This window comes from Eschrichtius robustus, chromosome 14, assembly GCF_028021215.1.
Source record: "Eschrichtius robustus isolate mEscRob2 chromosome 14, mEscRob2.pri, whole genome shotgun sequence".
Taxonomy (NCBI): Eukaryota; Metazoa; Chordata; class Mammalia; order Artiodactyla; family Eschrichtiidae; genus Eschrichtius; species Eschrichtius robustus.
This window is the reverse complement of record NC_090837.1, coordinates 6,097,655-6,121,722: the sequence shown is the minus strand read 5'-3', so window position 1 is coordinate 6,121,722 and position 24,068 is coordinate 6,097,655. Positions and strand designations below refer to the sequence as shown.

Here is a 24,068-nt window from a genome sequence, read left to right as displayed (position 1 = left end):
GAGGCCACAGGATGATGACAGCCATCTGTGGCCAACAGGGAAGCTCTTTCTGGCACACACAATGTTTTTTTTTAAAATTAGGACACTGCTTATAAAATCCAGATTTCCAGCTTCTCTTGGAAAAAAATCAGAATATCCAGCATGCCAGTTAGCCACAATCCCCACCCCTCCCTTTTGCCTCATTCCTTTCCTTGACTGCGTCTGAGTTTGGAACACTCCTTTCCCTCACCTTGGCCACCTCCCCCCAGTGTTGAAAATAGCTGAACAAGCACTGAAGGCTTCATTTGGCAAGGAAATGGCAAAGAGAAAGGAGTGCCATTCTTGGGGCTGCAGGTGACTCTCCCTCCCCCCTGGCTTGCTGTGCTGGTGGCATGAACCTGCCTGAGAAGAAGGCCCACACAGAAGGAAGCAGAGCTGAGACAGAGCCAGCTCTCCAAGGTGTGCTTTGAGCCCCTGGATCCAGCCATGCCTGAACTTGTCCTACCCTGGACTTTGCCATTAGGAATGCCCATCAATTCCTCCTTGTGGCCTAAACCTGAATGTGTCTCCACCACAACTCAGGAGTCCTAACTAATCACCCTCAGGTCTCGCCTCAATTGATACTTGTCCAAAGAAGCCTGTCCTGACCACAGGCAAATTCGAAACTTGTTACGCTCCAGTGATACAGCCTGAACTCTGTCCACATGACCCTTACTGTTTAACTGACCCTCTCCCTCTGGACACTAAACTCCTCAAAGGCACGAACCATGCCTGACTTCCATCACTCTGACCCCAGTGGCCTACAAATAGCCAGAACATTCCAAGTGCCCAATAAATGTAAATTAATCAACCAGCAAAAGAACAAAAGGGAGAAGCAAAAGCCATTAAACTTGATTTCTGCCTTAAATGTGGTAAAGGACCCAACCCCTGAGGTCTATAGAACAGCCTCAGATCCAGAGAACTACTCCTGCTGCCCCTGGCTCTCAACATTCCTGCAACATCATGACCCCAGGGCCTTTGCACATGCTGTTTCCCCCCTCCCCGACCTAGCTGGCTCATCCCTCTTCCTTGCACAGGTCTGGTTCCTTCTCATGGTCCAGGTCTCAGTTCAACTACCAGCTCCTCAGAGACCACCCTTGATTCCTCTACCTAAAACGAGCCCCCCAGAAAGCAGAGTTGCCCCACCCTGCGTTATTCCACAACCAGCATTTCCCTGCCTTGCAACAGCATGTTTGTTTATTGTACTGCCCATCTCCCCATCAGTCTGTGGGATCCACAAGGCAAGGCCCTGGTGTCTTGTTTGCTGTGTGTCACACCCCACCCCACTCCCAGGAGGCCATGGGGACACCAGGCTGGCTGCAAGGAGGCAGGAAGCAGACCCTCATGTCCTGACCAGTCCTGCCCAGCCCAGAGCAGCTGCTGCATGCCTGAGGGCCCTACGTTACACGGGGAGGCTGGCCCACCGCTGGTGCAGCCCTGCCAAGGGATTCATTCTGGATCCAGGCTCAGGGAGGGCTGCAGGTGGTGCCTGCACAGTCCCCATAATCAACAGCAGGTGCTGTGGAGTCATGCTTCCTGGGTTCAAATCCCAGTTCTGCCAGCTGCCAGCTGTGTGACCTTGGGGAAGTCACTTAACCTCTCTTTGCCCGCAGCATCCTTACATATAAAATGGGGATGATAATACTAGCCCCTACCTCGTAGGGCTGCCTCAGGAAGTACATGAGTGAATGTATATGATACATTTAGAACACAGCCGGGCATAAAGTAAATGTGCAGGAATCATTAGAGATTATAGGGTTAATAATAATGATAATGGCAAACTCTCACATAGCACTAAGGCAAGCAAAAAGTCAGGAAATGTTGGTTTGGGTAATAAATGCAGTATTTGCTCTGTGCCTGGTCCTGTTTGAAGTGCTTTACACAGGAGTTCCTACAAGGTATGTTTGTTATTCTTCATTCAACGTGCTTGTTCCAGCTCTTCCAGGCAGCCTCCCCGGATTGCTCCAACCCTCAGGAGCAACATGGACACACACAATTCCTAATGTGAGTCTGTCCTCAACTCCCCTCTCCATCCCAGGCTACAGGGAGGGGCAGGAGAGCCCCCAAACCCCACGAGACTGAAGTCAGCACAAGGGTGTACATGCCCCACACCAGCCCAAGCTGCAGCCCCTGCTGGACTCCCAAAAATGCAGGCCCCATCGGGCACCCCAGAAAGTGAAACGTGCTCCCTCACTGCAGTCTGCAGTGGGGCAACTCTTGGTGGAGGCCTGGGCATCCCAAGGGCATCCCAAGGGCCCAGGCCCCACTGCCCCTGACAGGGTCAGATGTCTGAGACACAGGGCACACCGTGAAAGAGGCAGTGACTTTGGCTGGGGGTCTGGGGTCTGCGTAGATGGCGTGTGAGAACAATACTGCCCCCCCAGCCACTGCCATCCTTTCTGTCCCCCAAACGATACGGGCGCAGCTGGTCTCCTGGCCACCCAGCACAGCAAGGACCCCAGCGAAGCCAGCCTTTGGCGTGCACGGGCCCTTCACTTCTCGGACAGGAGAGGCAGACCCCTCCATGCCAGGGTCCTGATGTGGCCCCAAACCAGGTGGTAAGAGCTGGTTAGAATGCCGGCCCCAGCACCCACCTGCTGTGTGACCTCACTCAAGTCCCTCCACCTCACTGAGCCTCAGTTTCCTCATCTGGAAAATGGGTCTCATGATCATTATCACAGGCAGGACAACGAGTGTCCAAAGAGCCAGCAAATCAAAGCCACAAAAAAAGAAAGAGAAGATCTAGAAAGAGGCTATTTTAATTTCTGCAAATGGGCTTGCTGTGTCATTAAATGAAACAAAATTTTATTTCATGGTTCAGAACGGTTTCTGTTTGGATTTACGGCAATCGTGGAAGGAATGAGCTGATCTTTTCAGCATTTAAGCCTCTGGGTGCCCTGAGCCACCCTAAGTTTTAGCATCTCCCTCAAAGGGCACACGCTCAGCAGAGACAGCATTCCAGGTAACCCACACAAGAGGACCTGGAGGCTAAGTCAGGAGACCTGGAAGGATGCGGGCTCTGGGGCAGACAGCCTGGGTTCGAATCTCACTGGTTGTGGGACCTCAGGCAAGTCACTTAACCTCTTTGTTCCTCAGTTTCTTCATCTGTCAAGTAGGGATGACAACAATCCCTGCTTCACAGGGGGGTTGGAAGATTAATAAACTATAACAGGTAAAGTGCAACATAATTACTATGATAAACCCCGTTAGTATTATTGCTGTCATTTGCTGCAATTTCAAAAGGTTTAGAAAGCCAACTGCAGGATAAAGACAAGTCCACCGGGATCCCTGGTGTCTGGGGGACCACCACCACCCAGGCTCACCGGGAGCCCAGAAAGGCAGCGCCTCCCTCCTCCCTCCAGCTGGGGGCAGGGATTCCTATCAGATGGAAGGAGACACATGTCAGAGCTGAAGATTAAAAACAAGTACAATTATCGGGCAGGCATCCATCCATAATTATGAATTTGATGTAATTAGGCACCCCACTAACTTCATTACTTATTTATTTACGGGATTGCTTATTTAATTTACAGGCCTCCTTCTCTGAAAAGTCATCTTGGCTAACACCCCTCGGGCGAGGGAGGAGGGGGCCCCCTCCTCTGTCCCCACCCCCACTCCTCATGCTCCTGCCTCGCCCCAAAATAGCTCCCCAGAAGACCTCTGTGACTGAAACGCAAAGCCTCACATGCACTCAACAGTGCTCAGTGCCAACGGGCAGTGCTTGACCTGGAAGGCGGAAGGTGCAAAACATCCTTTACACCTTCATCTCTCCAGCAGAGGAAACCCAGGGCGAAGAAGGGTGATTCTAGGCACCGCCACCCTGTCACCAATTCCTGACGTGACCCTCTGGACCAGCAAGCACATCGGTGCAACCAATGGGGCTGGTACTTCCCAGCTTGGAGAAGGAGAAAGAGCACCCAACTCTCACCAAATGACCTTCGATAAGTCACCTGACTTCTCAGAGCCTCAGTTTCCTCAACTGTCAAATGGGATTATTAAGAACAACACTCACAGCTAGCTAACCCTGAAACCCCCAACTGCTGCTAGTCATTGCTACCCTGTGGCCTCAGCCAATGCAATAAGGCAAGAAAAAGCAAAGTGGCTTAAAGACTTTCTAGCTTCATTCATTAATAGCCAAGAACTAGAAGCAACCTAAAGGTCCATCAACTCATGAACCGATAAACAAATGGAATCATATATGCACACAATGACAAGTGAATCTCAAAAACTTCACACAGAGCGAAAGAACCCAAACACCAAAAAGTACATACTTTATGATAATTTTATTATGAAAACCTAGAAGATTCTATAACCTCTATGACAGCAGATCAGTGGTTGCTTCTGGTGCAGGGCGGGTGGAGATTCTTTTGGGGGTGATGGAAACGCTCTACAACCTGATGGTGGTGGTTATATGAATGTTTACATTTGTCAAAACTCATGGAGCTGAACCCTTAAAATGGGTGTGTCTTATTACAGGTTAATTACATCTCAATAGGCTTTTTTTTTTTTTTTTTAACTGTAACAGAAGAATATATACATATATTAACACCACTAACTCCAATCCCCATGCCCAGGGACTATATCCCCATTTCCAGGTCAGGTCTGCTGGTTCCTTCACTGCCCCTCAAGTTCCCCCAAAGCCCCTGATTTATGAGCCCTGGACAAGTCAGGCAAGGACTGAATCCCAGATTTATCCCTTCCTTCCTGGGTCATTTAGGGCAAATCACTTTGCCTCTCTGCCTGTCATCTACAAAAGCAGGGTTATAAATAGCATGATCCTTGGAGAGTTATTGTACACTAAAATGAACCAAGGTAAAAGTACCTGCTGCAGGCCCTGGCATACAGCAGGGGCCTCGTTACTGCTGCTGCTAAACAATGAACGGGCAAGCTCCAGGCCCAGTGTGGACAGGGCTGGCCAGGATTCTTGTCCCCCCGCCATACATAAGCCCCCAGCCACAAGACTCCCAGCCTGGGTAGCTGCCTCCACCACTGAAGGGTCCAGGCTGCCAGGGTTCCAGCATTTAACTGATGCCTGCTGTCCAGGACAGGACAAGTCTCCTTGACTCCACCCAACTCACTCCTCCCAGGAGAGCGGACACAAAAGGATGAGGGCCCTGTGGGGAGGAGCTGGCCCTGAGGGCGGGGCAGTATGCCCTAGAGGTCACCTGGGGACAGGAGCTGGCCGGCAGAGAGGACATCCTGACGGAGAAGGGGCGTCCTGGCAGTCAGGCCATCACACATACACCAACTGGGGCAGGACAGGGTCACCCCAGAGCCCACCCATTTACGTAAGAAGAAAGACAATAGGAAAAGGACGGCAGGGAGGGGGCTTCAGGGACTGAGGGGTTCCGTGCCAGCTCCCATGTGCCTGTCTGAAGGCGGCTCCTGCTGCCCTGGGAGTGATGGAGCAGGCAGGCAGCGCCTGGCAGCCATGGCAGGAGGGGCGTCCCCCGGGCCCGATTAGAGGGCCAGCCGCAGACAGACACGCTCAACTGTCAGCCTCGTCCTCCCAGCCCGCCATCAGAGGCACCATTAATTGCTGTCATTTGAGGGTGGCCTGTGGGGAGAAGGAGGGGGGCTGCGGGAAGGGGAGGGGGAGGAAAAAGAAGGAGGAGGGAGAGGTGGGGGATGCAGGGAGGAGGGGAAGGGGAGGGAAGGAGGGGGAAGGACAGCTTGCCCAGGGCTGAGCATCCTGAGCTGGAAGGAGAGAGAACCACCCATGCATTCTCCTCCTCCACCCAATGAGGGGACCAGCGTCCCCCCAACTAGGGGCAGAGCTCGTTGACCCACTGCCCAGGTGGGGCAAATAGAGTCCAGAGAGGTGTGATTCTGCCCATCCCAGCCCTGTAAACCTCCCCCCGCCGCCCCACACACACCTGGCCACTTGTCTGCCTGCGGGTTGGTTGGTCCTGAGCTTCCTCCCCAGGGGATCCAGAAAGCCTGGCCGCCCCCCTCCCATCCACCTTCAGCCTCCACCCACCCCCAACCCCTCCCCACTCCTCTCTTCGATACCAGGCACCACGCTGGGAGAGGTTCAAGGCTGGGGCAAACCCCACTTTCCCACCGGTGCCCCGCACTCACGCAGCTCCCCCGCCCAGGATGCCCAGCGTTCCCCCCCACCACCGCAGCGTCAAAGCCTACACGCCACCTCCTCCAAGGACCGCCACCCTCACAAAAGATTCTGGAGCTGGGCTCCCTCTGCCACTTGCACACAGGGGACGTCACATCACCTCCCTGTGCCTCTGTTTCCTCATCTGTAGAATGGGGATAAGGACAGTGCGGTGATAAGTGTTTGCTGCTGTTACGTGATCATCCAGGACTTCTGTCCTCCTCGACCCGCACACGTCTCGCCTTCTGCCTCTTACTGTGTTTCTTTCTCAGAAACGCCTGCTCTCCTGCCCCTGACTCCGGGCCCACCAGACCCAGCCCACTCCCCCCCCCCCAAGATGAGGAGGGTCTCAAAAGGCCTCCCAAGCTGGAGCATCTGGGTGTGGGGTCCATATTGTGCCTCTGTCATCAGGAGGGGAACCCAAAGCATCTGCCCAGCCTCCATGCCCCCCGGTGGCCCCCCTGCCAGACGCCCCTGCCCGTCCCCAGACAGGCCTTGTCTCTGGGCTGAGGAGCCCCTTGAGTCCTGCCAGGGGGCTCTCCTAGGAGCACTGGCTTCCTCGGCAGGGGGAGGGACCCCCTCCGCCCCCTCCCCCGTCTGTCTGCCTCGGCCTCCCTCAGACGTGATGGATCGCCCCAGAGGAGGAAGCTAAGTGCCTGCAGACAAAAAGCCCTTTTATCGTCCTCGGGTGGGGCCGCTGGAGTGACAAGCAGATAACTCAGCCGCAGGAGGAAGGCTCTCCATCAGGTCTGCGGTGCAGATGGATAGAGGACCGAGAGGCAGAGGAGGAGAAGGAGGGAAGATCACCCCAGGCAAGGCCGCCTTCCTTCCAACTTCCAAGGCACCGAGAACGCCAGGTAGAAAACCCGGCTGGGCTGATCACTTTGGGGGGACCACCACTGGTGTCCCCCATGTTCCAAGATAAAACCCATCTCTGTGGGGCCCAGGGCCTGGCTCAGGAAGCAAGCAACCTCCAAGGCTGTCCCTCTCTCCTGCCTACTGGGGGCCCCCAAAGGCTCAGGAACAAAGGAGCAAGGCCTGACTCATGCAGACTCCTGCAAACCAGGAGGCCCATTCCACACAGCCTCAGGGCCTTTGCACGGGCTGTTCCCTCTGCCTGGGAAACCCTTCCTCCAGAGACCTGCAGGCTCCCTTGCCTCCTCCTGCGGGTCTTTGCTCAAATGCCACCTTCTCAGGGAGGCCCACCCTGACCCCCCCCATTTGAAACTGCAACCCCCCCAGACCACCCACACACTCCCCAAACCCCCTCTCTGCTGGTTCTTCACCCCAGCGCTCCCCACCGAAGGACACGCTACGTATCTGACTTGTGAACTGTCTGCCTGACCCAGGGAGGACAGGATTCTTGTCCAGCTTATTCCCAGCTCTATCTCCAGCACCCAGAAAAGGGCCCAGCACACAGTAGGTGCTTTAGAAAGAATCGTTCAATGAATGAAGAAAAATAAAATCTCCCAATAGCAGTCAGTCCTGAGCCAGGACGTGCCCAGCAGTGCCCTCAGCAATCCTTGGAGGACAACCCATTTGACAGATGAGGAAACCAAGGCACAGAAGTGTCTCAGCTCCCTGGGATTTGCACCCAGGTCTGCAGGAGGCCCGCCCACTGCAGAACCACCCCAGAGACCCAGGACGCCAGTCCAGAGCTGGGTGTCACAGACAAGGACTGAAACCCGCCCCCAACCTGCTTCTCTGCGCTGCAGCCTCAGGGAGGCCCCTTCCTATCTCTCGGCCTCAGTTTGCCCCTCTGCAGAATGGGGCTGCACAGGCGACCACCTCCCCCCACTGTCCCCCCCAGGACACTGCCCCCCAGTCCCTACTGCACTGGTGTGGCCCTGATGAGGGAACAGCAGTCAGAAGTGCTGAGCAGAGAGTGCCAGATCTCGACCCCTTGGCGTCTCGTGGACGCCAAGGGTTGGGCTGGGGGCTCCTCAGACCCTCCTCTGGCCCTCCTTGGGGCCAGGCCCGGCTGACAACCCTTCCCAGCCCTAGAAGAACAGCTCAGTCGGTAAGAGGTAAAGAAAGATGCTGGGAGCGCTGAGTGAGCGCTTCCTACCTACTAAGCACTGGTGCTCGCAGCAACCCACGCCCCACGTCCCGAGCCCCAGCAGCTGAACAGTGCTCGGTGACACAGAGCCAGGAAGGGGTCAAGCTGTCATTTGCGGGGGGCCAGTGCCTGCGCCCCAGCAGCTGCACCCACTGACCAGCACTTCCTCACTGGCACGGACAGGGGCTAGGCACCCCACATGCCCTCCAGACGTGTTTCCACTGCTTCCCCAAATTGCCTGACTCTCCAGAAGGCTGGGGGGTGGGGGGTGGGGCATTTCCTCACCACGCCCACAGGGGTCTCTGGCCACATGACTGCCTCTCCCAGGCCTGGGTCAGCTGGTCCCCCTGTCCCCCGGGGGCAAGGACAAGACACAGGGAGGGGACCCGCAGATTCAGCTCCCTCCTCTGCCAGGGCTCCCGGCTGCTCCAACAAAGATACAGAAACCAAAAATCTTAGCAACAATCGCCAGCTCTGTGGGGGGATTTGATTCCATCCCCATTTTACAGATGGGGAAACTGAGGCACCGGGTGGCTCAGGACCCTGCCCAAGGTCACGCAGATAACAAGCGGCAGACAGAGATATGCACTCAGGCAGCCAGGCTCCAGGGTCCCTGCCTGGGACCACTTGCCTCTCCTGGTTGAAAAGAATATAAAATAAAAGATGCCTCCCTCTACCACCAGCCAGGCCGGTACCTGAATCCCCTCCTCCAAGCCTGTGCTGGGAATTCCATGGCACTTTCACTGCTGGGGCCCGGCTTTGATCCCTGGTCGGGGAACTAAGATTCCACAAGCCGCACCACGTGGCCAAAAAAACAAAACAAAAACAAACAAGCAAAAAACAAACAAGCCTGTGCCCACCCCACTGACCCTAACCTGGACTGCCTTCCCTCTCCCTGACACCCCAAACTCTGCCAGTGCCCCTAGGACCGCTCTCCACTCCCCCTGGTGGAGAAGCTTTCTGGGGAGACCCTTGCCGTCAGATGTACCAGGTCGGCGGGGGGGCAGGGAGGGCAGTGGGCACAGACCAGCCCCACATGGGCCTCAGTCTCCTTGGCTGTAAAATGGGTGCACTGGGGAGGAATCTGCCAGGTTCCCTGGGAGAGTCAAAGAATTACCCCCAGCTCTTTGCTTCCAGCTGAGACATGGCACAGGTGACCCGTCTGTGCTTCGGTTTCCCCACTGATAAAATGAGGATAACAGCCCATTTTGGAGCATTGCTGTGAGGGTCACAAAACGCGGTGACATGAAAAGCACTGTGGTGATGCGCTTTTGAGCAGCTCCTCTGTGCCAGGCGCTCCATATCAGCTCATTTAGTTGTCGCAGCAAAACCCTGCGAGGGGACACTCACTACCCCAGTTTACAGACAGGGAAACGGAGGCACAAGGAGATGAGTGACTTGTCCTGGGCACCCAGCATGAAAGTGGCAGCGGCAGGACTGGAATCCCGGCTCTCCCGCTGGGCACGGCGACCACGGTGGCACACAGGTGTCCGGCCCGAGGGCCTCCTCCAACGTCCAACGTCCCAACTCGAGGGCCAGCACACAGGCTCCACCCTCTCCGAGCCTGCAGCCCACCATCAGGGCACAGAAGCAACGTGGCCATGAACCCCAGAGACAGAGAAAACCCACCGTCACACAGCTGCACTGCTGGGACAACCCCTTCTCCCAGGCACCATCTGCACATCAGTGCACTCAGCCAGAAAACACCCCATCCCGGGGGAACCCACAGCCTCCACCCTGGGCAACACTGCTGCCCAGATCCCACCCCACAAGCCCACACAGAGCCCACCGCCACATCCGCCAGCAGAACCTGGCACCCCAGCAACTGCCGACCCCCTGCCCACGAGGAGGTCCCAGCGATATGAATCCGCTGGAGACAGCAAGGAGGGATAGATGTGAACCTACCAGAAACAGCCACCAGCAACGCTGTGTCCTCAAAGGCTCTGGGGGACCTGCAGGGGAGAACACAGGTCTTGTTAGCAAGGATCGCAGCATCCCCATGAATGGGCTAAGGTATGACCACATCGATGTGCGGGTGGAGACGACAAGGCCCACTGGTCTGGACCTGGGGTACTGTGTACATCAGGCCAAGTGTTTCTCCATGACAACCCCATGAGGTGGTACTGCTCCCCCATTTGACAGAGGGGGAAACTGAGGTTCAGAGAATCAAAGTCTCACGCCCCAGGTCCCACAGCTAGGCAGTCACAGAGCTGGGATTCCAATCCAAACTATGTGGTTATAAAGGCAGCCCACACCCCAGCAAAGCCCCCAAGGGACCCCGGGCCCAGATCACACTGTCGCTGTGAAAATCCCCCATTAACTTCCCAGGGGACCCTATGAAAAGTCAGTAAGTGACACCTGACGGAGGGGTGGGCCTACGACTCTCATTCAAGAATTTCTGAGTCATCATTCAAAGTCAAAACCAGCACAAGAAAAACTAGTGTCCAGAATATAAAAAGCACGCTCACAAATAAATAAGAGCCAGTCAACCCAATAGAAAAATGGGCAAAAAGACCTGATAGAACTTCACAGAAGTGGATATAGAAATGGCCAATAAGCACATGAAAAGATGCTCAATATCATTAGTCATCAGGAAAGTGCAAACTAAGAGACCACTACACACCCACCTGGATGGCTAAAATAAGACAGACAATGCCAAGTGCTGACGAGAATGAAGAGCAACTGGAATTCTCAGACGTCACGACTTCAGTGCAAAATGGTGCAGCTACTTTGGAAAACAGTTTGGCAGTTTCTTACAAAGTTAAACATACATTTGGGTGACCGTATGACCCAGCAACTCCACTGCTGGGTATTTACCCAAGAAAAATGAAAACATATGCTCATACAAAGATGTGTACATGAATGTTCATAACAGCTTTAGTCATAATCACAAAAAACTGAACACAGTCCATCCATAGATGAGGGGATAAACAAACAGCGGTACATCCATACCACGGAATACTACCCCACAATAAAATGGAACAAACTACAGACACACAACCACATGGAGGGATGTCAGACTCAGATGCTAAGCACACACGAGGACTCCATTTACAAGATTCTGGGAACGTCAAGACTCTACTTTCACGAGTAGAGAGATCTGCAGGGGCAGGCACACTAGAACTAAAAGATGATTCCCACAAAAGTTAGGATGTTAATCACCTCTGGAGAGAAGACCGCACATGACTCCTTAACAATTATTCATTAATCTGCAGCCACGTGTTTATGCACTCTTTTTTTTTGGCTGTGCTGTGCGGCACGCAGGATCTTAGGTCCCCAACCAGGGATTGAACCCCTGCCCCCTGCATTGGGAGTGTGGAGTCTTAACCACTGGACAGCCAGGGAAGTCCCTATGCATTCTTTATTGTGTTAGCTTCTGCAAGAAAAAGAACAAGTAAACAAATAGTAATGGGCAGACCACTAGAGAGAGATCAAAACCCTGGCTGTGGTCCCAGCTCCTCTACTGAAGGCTGTGACCTTGGAGTCTCTGACCTTGGTTTTCCCATCCAGAAAATGGGCCCACTCCCCACGGCTGTCTCCAAGACCCGTCCATTTGCAAACATCTCAGCCTCGAGTGGACATTTAGGGAACCCCTTCTGCACCCCTTGCCCCCACCCAGAGATCAAAGGCGAGTGGAGCTGCAGCTTCCGGCTCTCACAAGGCTGAGGCAGCTGCATGCAGGGCTCAGGCTCTGGGACCAGGCTCCCCGGGTTCAAATCTGGGCTCTGCCCTTCCTAGCTGTGCACCCTGGGACAAGAAGCTTCACCTCTCTGAGCCTCAGTTTCTTCATCTCTAAAATGGAAACGAGGGGGATTTCCCCGGTGGTCTAGCGGTTAGGACTCCACGCTTTCACTGCCGAGGACCCGGGTTCGATACCTGGTTGGGGAACTGAGATCCCGCAAGTCACATGGCGTGGCCAAAAAATTTTTTTTTTAATTTTTAAAAATGGGAACGATGATACGTTAAAAACACCGACCTTACAGGGATACCATGGAGGTAAAGTGCTTGCAGAGCCAGCGTGGGCTCACTAGCAGCACTCAATTCCTGCGGGGGGCTATATTACCCCAAGGCAGGGGCTGGCAGCTAAGCTCCAAGACCCCAAGGAGCCCTAAAAGGGGCAGCTGCAGGCAGCTCATGGGGAAGGATCCTGCCCCTTCTTTCCTGTCCTTTTAAGGTTTTTTTCGCTACAATGCCTCCAGGCTTGACACTTGTCCTGCCATCTGTGGCAGCTCCAGAGACAGGGCCCTGCGGGAAGGCTGGAAATAGGGAGGCCCAGGCATGTCTCCATAGCCATCCCGGCCTCCCAGAAGCCTCTGTGGCCAGCCCCCTCCAGCAGGTCCTGCAAAGGGCTCAGGCAGGGTCAGGTGGCTGGGCGCTCTCCCCAGGCACCATTTTGGAAGGGTTGGGAGATCAGACCCCGCCTGCTTCCCACCTTCTCCCAGCTCCAGCCAGTACCCCCTGCAGTCCCCAAATGGACACAGAGCACCTGATGGCGTGAGGTCAAGACCGGCCTGGGCCGGCCCCAGGGGGACACACAGAGCATCTCCCAGCAATGCCGACAACACGCGGGTCCAGAGAGCAGTTCCCAGCCTGGAAAACTTGGGGACTTCCCGGAAGAAGCGACAGCCACGCTGTGCCCCACGGAGGAAGGTGAAAGGTGCGCTTGGCGAGAGGATGGGGGGATGCGGGCAGAGAACAGCTGATCACAGTGTGGAGGCTGGAAGGAAGAGGAGCGGAGTGAGTGTGCGTGTGAACGCCGGGGTAGGCAGGGCTGATCGCCGCAGGGCCCCTCGGATTGGGATTTTATTCCCAGGGGCAGGGAGACCCTTAGGAGGGTTTCGCATGCAGAGAAAGGAGAAGTCCCCCCGGAATTTGGAGAGTGCATTCGGGCTGTGGAGTGGAGGATGGGTGCGGGTGGAAGCGGGACAAGTGGATGGGATGGAGAGCATCTTGCAAGTAGAATTCACGCGGGCGAGGGATGGAAGAGGAGCCTTGGCGGCTGTGCTGGGCTCCCGCTTGGACAGCGACGGCTCTGGGTGGGGGAGGGAAGGAGAACCACATACACTTCCTGTGGCCTTTCTGTGCTCCAGCTGCTTCCCCGGTACCTCATGTAATCCTCACAACCATCCCGGGAGGGAGGGAGGTATTGGGGGCCTCTGTTTCCAGGCCAGGAAGCCGATGTTGAGCAGTAACTCACTCAAGGTCAGGAAGGGAAGGGAAAAGAGCCAGGATCTGAACCCAGGTCCAAGCTCTTTAAGCCTCGGAAGCCAGGGCCCTGGGGGTGGGGGGGACCCTCCTTGAGCGTGAACAAGGAGAGCGGGAGTGGGGAGGTGGCCCCCGCAGGGAGGGGGCTCAACAGCTCCCTGAGCAGAGCTGCACCCAATGGGACCGCCGTGGGCCCAGAAGGTCCCCGGGTCCCTGGGCCTCCCAGGAGGGGGGCAGCTCTGACCCCTGTGCAAGGGGGTCAAGCCAGGGAGCAGACCCTCTCATTCAAGGTCTCAGTCACGCTCGAGCTCACACTCCTGCACATCCTCAGTCACACACGCACATACTCACGGCCTCATTCACTCACTTGTTCACACTCATGCATGCTCGTGCACACTGTGCTTCCACACACTCCTACACACGCGCGCTTGGCCCAGGAAGGCTCGGCAGGGGAGCCAGCACCCCGCACCGTGTTTCCAGCCATGGTCCTGTCTTGGCCCAGCCCAACTGCTGAATCCCAGCCCCGTCCTCCTCTCCCCCCACCCCTGGGGGAGAGAGTCGGGGAGGGAAGGGAAGGGGGGGCTGACCAGACGGGTTTCCCAGCAAAGCAGATACACGAAAGAGCATGGTTTCCAAGGGTTCCCCTCCCCCAGGGCCTCGGTAACCCTCCCTTAAGCACTTCAACAGCTCCCCAGGGCCCACGGGCTGAGACCTGCCCCCACATGGCACCAAGCCCCCAAACAAGCCCCATCAGGCCCCCCTCCGAGCTTTGGCCCTCAACTCTGTCATTTGCCCTCCCACCCCCTCCTCTGCCTTCCCAGCACCAGCATAACACTGGCTTTTTCCTCCTCCAGGAAGCCCACCCAGATTACCCCAGCCACAGAAGCTGACCCAAAGTGTCCATCCACCCCGCTCAGAGACAGGAAGCTAGCAGTCCAAGGCCACACAGGTGCAGGAAGGCAGAGCCAGTTGGGTTCAAACCCAGAGACAGCTGTCCAGCTTTGACTGGGATACCAGCATCAAACTTCAGCCAGTTGACAAGCTTGACAGAACCCCTGCACGGGGATGGGGCCATGAATACGAAAGACAAGGGTCCTCGGGGGACACGGTCACACCTACCCACACTCAAACACCACACAGATGCATCAAGAAAAGAGCAAGATGGGGAATTCCCTGGTTGTCCAGTGGTTAGGACTCCACGCTTTCACTGCCGAGGGCACGGGGTTTGATCCCGGGTCCGGGAACTACGATCCCACAGCTGTGTGGCAAGGCCAAAAATAAAAAAAAGAAAATAAAAAGAAAGAAAAAAGAAAAGAGCAAGACGACGTCAAAGGGCAGTGACTGAAGTAACAGACATAAACCAGCATAAACCTGCAATGAATGACAGGCATGATGGGGGGTGGGGGGAGGACTAGAAGACAGGTAGCGTCTCCCAGGAGGTGACACTGGAGCCCAGGGCTGAAGAGATAAGGAGGAAGGCACAGCAAATGCAGAGGCCTGGAGATGGGACCCAGCTAAACTGGAAGCAGTGGTGGACAGGGCGAGGGCGGGCGGGGGGGGGATACTGGCCTGGGTTTTATTTCCAGGTCGAGGCCATGGGAGGGGAGGGGCACATTCGGATCTAACACATAACCAAGTAGAACAGTGTGAGGCATGGCCAGGGAGGACACTTCCGGGTCAATCCCTGTCGGCTCCATGGAGGTGGTGTCCTCTTCCCCAGACCAAGCCTCAGCCTCTCTCCGCACTGGAGTCTCTCCTAAGGTCAGAACCTGAGGGCTGCAGTCTCAGTGCCAGGCAAGTGCTTGGTAGTTGAACCTCAGTACCTCCAAACCTTTCCCACCAGGCTGTGCCGTAGCCACCCAGGGGCAAGGCCCCGACCCCGCTGGCCACTTGAGGCCCTAGCAACACCAGGCCTTTGCCTCCACCTGCTCCTTGGGCAGGCTGCTAAAAGTGATTGCACAAGCCAGGGCTCAGAACAAATCCTCCCTCCCAGCCCAGCCTCCTCTGGGCCTCCAGCCACGTGGGCCGTACCCTCGGCAGGGCCCCAGAAGGCACACTTTCCAGGTGTGGGAAGGAGAGGGGTGTTGATAGAGCCCCCGCAGTGCCTGCAGATGATGGGCAAGGCAGTGACGGAGGCAGCCGGGATGCCAGTCCCGGCTCGGCCACTCCTGCACTGGGCACCCAAGTCACTTCATCTCCCCGTGCCTCTATTTCGTTGTCTATAAACTGAGGGGTGGTTACAGTGTCCCCTCGAAGGGCTGCTGTGACCATTAAATGAGTTAATACAGCAGAGCCCCTTAGAGCAGTGCCCGGCACAGCGTAGACCTCAACAAGCTTATTAATCACAGTAAGCACTTTCTGCTTCTCCCTGCTTCAGGACCCTCACAGCAACACTCCAAGAGAAATGGGGAAACAGAGAAACTGAGGCATGGAATGGTCACCTGTCCCAAGTCTCTCAGCTGGAAGCAAAAGAAAAAAGCTGGGACATGAACCCTTTCTTGAATCCCCCGACCCACCCCCACTCCCAGGGACCCTGGCAAATTCCTCCCCAATGTGCTCATTTCACAGCCAAACAGACTGACCCGTATCAGACAGGTCTGTGCCCACAACTTGCCCTGGTATAAGTGACAGCAATTTGTCTCGCCAAAGAACTCCTACACACCCCTCAAAGCCCAGCTTATGATGTCCTCTCCCCTCCCCTCGATGAATAAGCCTTTCCAGTTAGTCCAGTCATATCCTGGTCCTCACCGCCTCCTCACCCAAAAGCTCTGCCTGGCCACCTCCAGCAGACCCTGAGCCTTCCAGGAAAGGGCCTGCCTTATCCCTCACTGAGGCCACGAGGCCTGATGCAAAGGCAGATGCACAGTGGGAACAGTGGGGTGAGGCTCAGAGTAAAAGAGACTGCATACAGAGGAGGGTTCAGCACAGTAGGGCCAACGCTGTGAGGTGCAGCTGACAGCAGGGCTGAGAGAAGGCCTGGCACACAGTGGGCCCAGCCGACTCACAACAGACCTAACACAGTGCCTGGCGCACAGTGGGGCCAGGATCACAGAAGGCACTGGGGGAGGCCTGGACCTGCTTGCCGTCTTTCACCCAATCCCTGCACTCCCCACCCCTGAAAAGCCCCCCATGCACCTCCCATACCCATCCGAGTCCCACCCACACTCACAAGCCCAATGGCTTCCTCCTCCAGGCAGCCCTCACTCCCTCATACTCAGCTACATCCAATCTGCAGTCACAAAACCAACAACAACGGCAATAATAACAGTGGCCATAACTAGCGTTTAGTTACTCCCATGAGGACCCCAAGCTGAGCCTTTACATACTCATTTAACTCCCGACAACCTTTCAGGTAGGTTATTTTACTGATTTTATTATTATTTTTTTTAAAGTCTACAGAGCATTTTTTTTTTTGGCCGCGCCGCATGGCATGCGGGACCTTAGTTCCCTGACAAGGGATCGAACCCGTGTCCCCTGCTGTGGAAGCGTGGAGTGTTAACCACTGGACTGCCAGGGAAGTCCCCAGGTAGGTTATTTTATTATCCCCATTTTACAGATGAGGAAACTGAGGCTTGGGGAGGTTGAGTCACTTGTCCCAGGGGTTATACAGCCGATGAGAGGAGAGGTCAGGACGGGCGCCCAGGCAGCCTTAACCGTGCACATGAGGCTGAGCGCTGTTACTGTTAGTGGTACCCTTGCCCTGTGTTCTCAGACCCTGAGCCGGGCAGCAGTAACCCGACCTAATCCTCCCTGCAGCCTCCTGAGCTGCTGCTACCCATTTCCCGGATGGACAGACTGAGGCTCCAAGGGGGGATTGCACAGCCAGGCTGCCACCCACTTCAGTGGTTCCCCACCCCACCCCCGGGGGGCGGGTTCTCCACGATTCTCTCCCCAGTCAGCGCAGAGGCCAGAAGCCAGCGCCTGACAAGAAGCAGGAGCCACAACTAACCCACAACATCCCTACCCAGTCATCACCTCCTCCCAGGGCAGGATCCCCTGCCAGGCTCTGCCGTGCCAGCCCAGGAGCCTTGGTGCCGGCCCTCAGAGAGGAGATGCTCCACCTGCAGCTCCCGCTGTCCCATCTCAACCCCCTCAGTGGGCACAGGTCAAGTTCTACAAAACCACCCGGGGCCCGGGGGCTGCTGCAATGCCCGCCACTTTGAGGAAAGGGAAGTGGTGCCCACGTGAGCCTCCATGTGGCAGTGTGAACCATACGAGGCCAAGACGAGCAAGCCACGAAACGTGTTCTACAGACGCCCTAAATGCGATCCCGCAGATCCAGGCAGTGCCCCCAGTGGGCAGGCATAACTTCCGGAAGCCATCTCTGCAGGCTGGGTTTGGGGACTTCAGGTGCAGTGTGACCCAGGCACCCAGGGCAGGAGCAGGCCAGGGCCCTGAGGCGTTAGGGCGTGGGGGACCTAACACCCCTCCCAGAGCTGCCTGGGTCTGCCAGACACGTCTCTTCACACCCGATGAACAGGGAAGTCTCCCCTGTCCCCTGGGGCCGGGTGTCGCCCTTCCCTGTCACTGTTGTAGCAAGCAGCCCAGACAGCCAGAGCGGGAGGGAGGCAGCTCTTCCACTGAGAAGCCACTGGGATGTTTTATTTTCCTTCTCAAGTGACAGCTGAGGCCGGCTCTCCTTGAAGCTGCGGAGAGGCAATCATGGAGAGTTCACCCAGGTCTCTGATTCCCCACCAGACTGCGGCAGCCAGCGACGGCCAGGGCATGGGGGCAGGGCAGCGGCGCAGCCAAGCCAAGGCCACAGCCAGTGTGGATGTGAGTGGACAGGGCCTGGGAGAGGACAAAAGGGGAGGAGGGGCTGTGGCCCAACGGAGGGGGACATGGCCCCACTCCAGGGGGCTCAGGTCCATCCAAGGGGGGCACACAGTCAGGAGGAGAATGAGGAGAAACACTGACCCCCGCCCGCAAGCGCCCCAGCCCCCAAGGCCACCTGTCCGGGCTCCCAAAAGAGACCTGTGCTGATCACAGGCAAAACAACCACGATGGTCACCACAGCAATAATAATAGCCCCTCCTGCACGCACGGTCACTGTGTGCCAGGTCCTGGGCCGTCCATCCTGACCCCATTTCACAGATGGGGAAACTGAGGCCCAAAGAAGTTCAGCAACCTGCCCGAGGTGGCACAGCCAGGGAGGGGCAGGGAGATGGGGACCCGGGCGTCCGCCCTCGGCTGCCCCATCCTCCACCCCCTCCACCCTCAATTCGGCCCCGGAACACACTGCTCAGAAACCTCCCGCCCGCCTCCTCGCTACGGGGCGTGGGGCCATCTGCGGAGACAGCAGCCGACAGGAGCAATCAGATGCCAGGAAGGAGCCAGGATATCGACCGCTTCTGGAGGGAAGGGGGGCAGACGGGGGCTCGGGCCACACGGGTGTCGGCAGCCTGGCTCCCGGCCCAGCACAGGCCAAGTCAGGGCAGGCAGCACAGATCAGGCCGGGAGGGCCAGGGGCTTCGCTCCGAGGCCTGCGGAGGCCCAACACGGCAGCGCGGAGAAGCCATTTGTCCGTCTACCTGTCTGTCCACCACCGGCATCGCCAGCTGCAGACACCTGGAGCTCCCCTGACGCTTTCACTGCGTGGGCACCGTGCTAAGCCCTGTAAATTACTAACTGGTTTAATTCTTATAACCACCGTACACACGAGTTACTATGACTCTCCCCGTTTTACAGATGGGGGCAATGAGGCAGAGAGGCAAGAAACTGTACCCAGGGTTCCCACAGCTAAGATTTGCATCCAGACATCCGCTTTAACCACACACCACCTCTGCCTGGGAGGCCCCTGAGGGGTGGGAGGTAAGAGAGTGGGCTTTCTGGGAATGGGGCACGGGGGACTGCATGGGGTGGAAACTTCCAGAAGCCTCTGGAAGTCCCTCAGAGGCCCCATCATAGGCTCTCTGTAAAGCTAATTCAGTTTCCACCCTGTAGGAGCACAGGCCAAGGGCCCTACAATGCCAGCTGCTGGGTTCCCCCGGGAGGAGGCTGCCTGATGGTCAGCCGGAAGGGAAAACCACTGCAGAGCCTCCCACCCCGCCCCAGGCTTCCCTGCCCAAGAGCAGGGTCTGGGCCACTAGTGGCTGCAGGGCAGGGCCGGGGGCTGCCTGGGAGAGCAGGGGTGTCGTGGAACCAGCGATTGATCGCCAGAAGCAATTAATTGTCTGGGTCAAGAGATGGTGAAAGAGGTTTGTCACCGGGGGCCCAGGGGATATTCCAATGAGTCCAGCAACCCAGGCGGGAGGGGTGGTTCCCGCTGACCTGGTCCTGAAGGGAGGTCAGGACTTCTGCACGCTACTGGAGCACTCCACTCCTCCCCCACCCCGACAGGCCTCCCTCTGCACACTCCCACTCCCCAACACCAACCCCTGACCCACCCCAGCATCTGTGACCCGTGCACCAAGGGGACCAGCCCATCCTGCACAGATGGGGACAGAGAGGCCCAGCGAGGGAGTCCATACACAGAGTCCCAGCAGCCCGGGGTCTGGCCTGAGACCCGGACCCAATCCCAGCTGCACCAGGTTCTAGCTGGGCGACCCCACGCCGGTGCCTAAATTCTGAGGCTGTTTCCTCTGCTATAAGGTGGAGGTGATGATAAGCAGGGGAGTTAAAACCAGGACGGCTCAGGCACAAATCCCAGCTCTACCATTTTGTTAAGCCTGAGGCCATCACCTTGCTCCTCCGAGCCTCGGTTTCCCCATCTGTAAAATGGGGGTGACGCCAAGGGCTACTTTGTGCGGAAATATACAGTCCGGCACACGGCAGGTGCTCAGTGCAAGCTCGCCATCAGGGTTCACCAGCCCGCCTCCCCAGGGACGCAAGCCCAGCCCCTCAGCACCTAGGACACCAGGCTCAAGCCCTGAGCCGGGTCAAGATGAGAATACCTGGGGCACAGACCCCAGCCCCAGCCTCTGAAGCACGACCCAGTGGGAGACGTAGACCACCATCCCCGACCGGGCTTGGCGACTGCCTGTCATGGAGAACAGGATCCCCTGGACACACGGCCGTCCACCCAGATCCTCCACGGACAGAGCTGGAGGGGATACAGGGCATGGGCCTCCCCCGGGTGAGTCCCCCAGTGAGTCTCCCAGCTTTCACCCCTCGTATCTGCATCATTTCCCTCCACGCACACCCTGGGCACACGCGGCCCCTGGGATCCACTGTTTGGTGACAGTAAACACCCATAGCATCTCCCTCGCTGCTCCCACTATACAGATGAGAAAACTGAGGCCCCAAGCACCCAGCAAAGGGCAGCCTCAAAGCCAGCTCTTTGTGATGTGCCACAGGACCTCAGCAGGTTCTCAGAAGCCCGGGTCACCGGGCCGGTGGGGGGGGGGGGGGCAACACTGAGTCACAGTGAGAAACTTGGTAGAAACGGAAAACAGCCCCAGAGGCCCCACGTACTGCCCAGAGTGAGTCGCGCTGATTCACAGCCGGGCTCTGTGTTGGAAAGTTCCTGCTTCTGTGCTGGAGTGAGTGGAGGTGGGGGACCCGGGGCACAGAACAGCCACTAGGCGAGCCGCGAACTGGCCCCAGGGCCTCTGGATCACATCCAGCCTCGCCCACCACCCAGCGCCCCATCAGCCCCATCGGGGCAGTGCCCGGGGCGGGGAGGGGAGGGGAGAGCATGCTCTGGGCCACAGAAATACGGACACAGCATGAAAAGGGAATCTAGGTGTTCCTGCCCTCCCCTGCCCAGGGCACAATCAAGATGTGAGTTCCTAAGGCCCGATGCCCGGTCTTCATGCTAAAGACACTTGGGCCTGATCATTCGTCATTGTGGGGCTGCTCTGTGCACTGGAGGATGTTCACCGCATCCCTGGCGTCAACCCGCTGCTATGCCTGTGACACCTCCTCCGGGCTGGGATAAACGAAATGTCTTCAGACACTGCCAAAAGAATCCTGGGGGCTACGTCGCCGCACTGACCCCACCCCGACCCTGACCCCTAAGGGCCTCTATTCCTGGGCAGGAAATAGCAGTCAGTGGCACCCATCCTCCCCTGGGCCGGCCCCTTGGTCTGGTGAGTTCCAGACAGGGTAGAACCCAATTGAGGGACAAGGGACCTGTGTCCAGGACCCGTCCTCACCCTCCTCCAGATCAGGCCAGGCCCGGTCTCGCTGCCAAGGGACCCATCAGCCGTCAACACTAACTGACCAAGCCCCTATCACGTCCTGACACCATTCCAGGCACTGGGGGCCTAGCAGTGGACAAGACAGAGGCAGCTCCTGCTTCCTCGGAAGTGACCTGATGTGGGAAGGCTGACGACACACCAGGGGAAGGAATCAACCAAGAAACTTCACAGATCAACAACTACCGACCTAAGTGGGGGGCTGGGAGAGTAGCTGCAGGGGGTGCGGGTGCTGCTTGATTGGGCAGCCAGGAGGTCCTCCTGAGGGTGACATCTCAGCTGAGACCTGATGGCAGCCGCCATGCCGATCGCAGGGAACAGCATCCCTGGTGGGGGAAGAGCAAGTGCAGCGGCTGAGTGCAGAGGCCAGGGGTGGGGAGGGATGTGGCTGGAGCAAGAGCCAGGAGGTGGGTCAGTGAGGGTGAGCAGCTCCCCGGCACCCTTGGGGCCTCTGGGTTTATTCTCAGAGGAGGAGGAAGAAGGGAAGGGAGAGTGTGAGACAAGGAGCTGAAGATTCTCATTCTCCTTCGGACAGGATCCCTTTGCCTGCAGCATGGAGAGCACAGCAGGGACAAGAGCGGATGGATTCAGGGGCCAGGAGGAGGCTGTGTGGGTGCCGAGCCAGACAGTGGTGGGGGGAGGGGGACCACAGTGTCTGGTCTGCCATTATGAAAGCAGGGAGGGTCTCGACCACAGGGGTCCCGTCCCCCACTAACAGCATATTGTGTTTCTGTGTTGTTAGGGCCGAGGGGGTCTCCAAGGCAGGGTCCCCACCCTGGAACATCTCAGAAAGTGGCAGGGAGGTTTTTGGCTGTCCTCTGACTGGCATTCAGCCAGTGGGACAGTTCCATGCCACAAAAGTCACCCTCTCCACACAATCTTCAAATAACCTGGCTGTTAAAAAAAAAACCTGCCAGAACCGATCCAGACACTAGCTTTTTCTTTAGCATCACTTTCATGTGTTTCCAGAACCGAAACGCTTCTGATCTCACTTGCATCGCATCGACACTTACTCATTCTGAGTGGGAGCCAGCAGCAGTTCCTCCCATTTCCTTTTATACCACAGTGTACACTGATTGTTGTTATTGTTGTTGTTAATTCTGTGCAAAGTCAAGACCGTATTCAGGAGGAATTTCAGTGCCAAGGAGTAAAGGGGATTTTCCAAGTATATGCTCTAAATATCGTCAGGGGTTGTCGGGATGCTGTGTGGCTCTGGGTAAGTTAGCCGACCTTTCTGAGCCTTAGCTGTTTGCCTGTAACATAGGGTAGGTGATGATGCGATCGTTGCTAGCTCGTGAGATTGAGAGGATCAAACGAATTAACACGGCAAGTGCCTGCCGCTATGAGACCCGGAAAAGCACCTGGCCCTCGGGTCCATCATCGCATGTGGCTGAAGGGGCTGGAGGCGGGTGGGGCAAAAGCCCCCAGCAGAGGCCCCGGCTGGGCAGGGGGTGGAGGAGAAAATCCCGCACTCCCTGCCTGGGCCAGGTGGCTCCTCGCCAGCCCGGCTTTCATCTCCAGGAGATAAGCCGCCTGCTCAAGTTCACGTTCGGGATCAAATGAACCCACTTAATCGCCTTAGGGATCTCCACTGAGCTGGCTCCTCGGGGACCCGGGGAGGGCAGCTGAGCCCGTCCAGCCAAGACCCCCACCTGCACAGCCAGGCACGGAGAGGGCACCCTGCCCACCCTCAGCCCCAGCCCCGCACGGCCCGCTGCAGCACCCTCCCAAGGGCAGGTGTGTGCACACTGGCCTTCCGAGTCTGTGCACACAGGTCACCTGCTCACCGTCACAAAGCACCTACTGTGCGCCCCACGCCCGGGCAAAGGGACTCTTAATCCCCACAGCCTCCCAGAAGGCAAGGGCTACCATGAATGCCACTCTCCAGATGGGGAAACTGAGGCCTGGAAAGGAAACAGCCAGCCCACGAAGGTGACAGAGCTCCTCTCGGGATTACCGGCAACCCTCAGGGCAACACCGCCCCCATTTCACAGATGAGGAGACTGAGGCAGGAACGGCCTTAAGTCACCACCATATGCCGATGCCAAGCCGGGGCGGGTGGGCAGTGTCCGTCTATGCCTGTTGGGGGGTTGGGTGGGGTTGCTCATGCCTGGCGTGATCCCAGCCACATCCTGGCACTTGGGACAGCTCCTGGCGCACAGTAGGCACCCAGTGAGCACATGTGAATGAACAAAATCTACGTGCTGGACACAGACTCCAAGGAAGACTCCCTCACGGGACCTCTCTGCCCTCCTAACAGCCCTCATATAACACAGGCGTCCTGGGGAGTGTCTGTGCCCCCCAGAGGACCCTGGGCAATGTCTGCAGTCATTCCTGGTTGTCACAATGGGTGGTGGGTACCACTGGTAGAGACCAGGGATGCCGCTAAACATTCTACAGTGTGCAGGACAGCCCCCAAAACAGAAGTACCCAGGTTGAGAAATCCTGCTTAATTGAGCACCTACAGTGTGCAGAGCTGCACAAAACCCTGCAAGGGGACGAGATCACAGGGGTGAGGTTTTCGTGTCCAACGTCACAC

At 57.0% G+C, this 24,068-nt stretch overlaps 1 protein-coding gene across 26 annotated transcripts in view; it reads right to left on the bottom strand.

Moving 5' to 3' along the window:
- NCOR2 (nuclear receptor corepressor 2) overlaps positions 1-24,068 on the bottom strand; it is a 221,607-nt gene that overhangs the window by 180,989 nt on the left and 16,550 nt on the right. For 25 of the 26 annotated variants that reach the window (XM_068562668.1, XM_068562667.1, XM_068562663.1 and 22 more), the window contains exon 2: positions 10,092-10,138. The exons of the other annotated variant lie outside the window; for it this stretch is intronic. The gene's annotated coding sequence lies outside the window, so the exon portion shown is untranslated. The remainder of the gene's footprint in view (positions 1-10,091; positions 10,139-24,068) is intronic. 26 annotated transcript variants of the gene reach the window in all.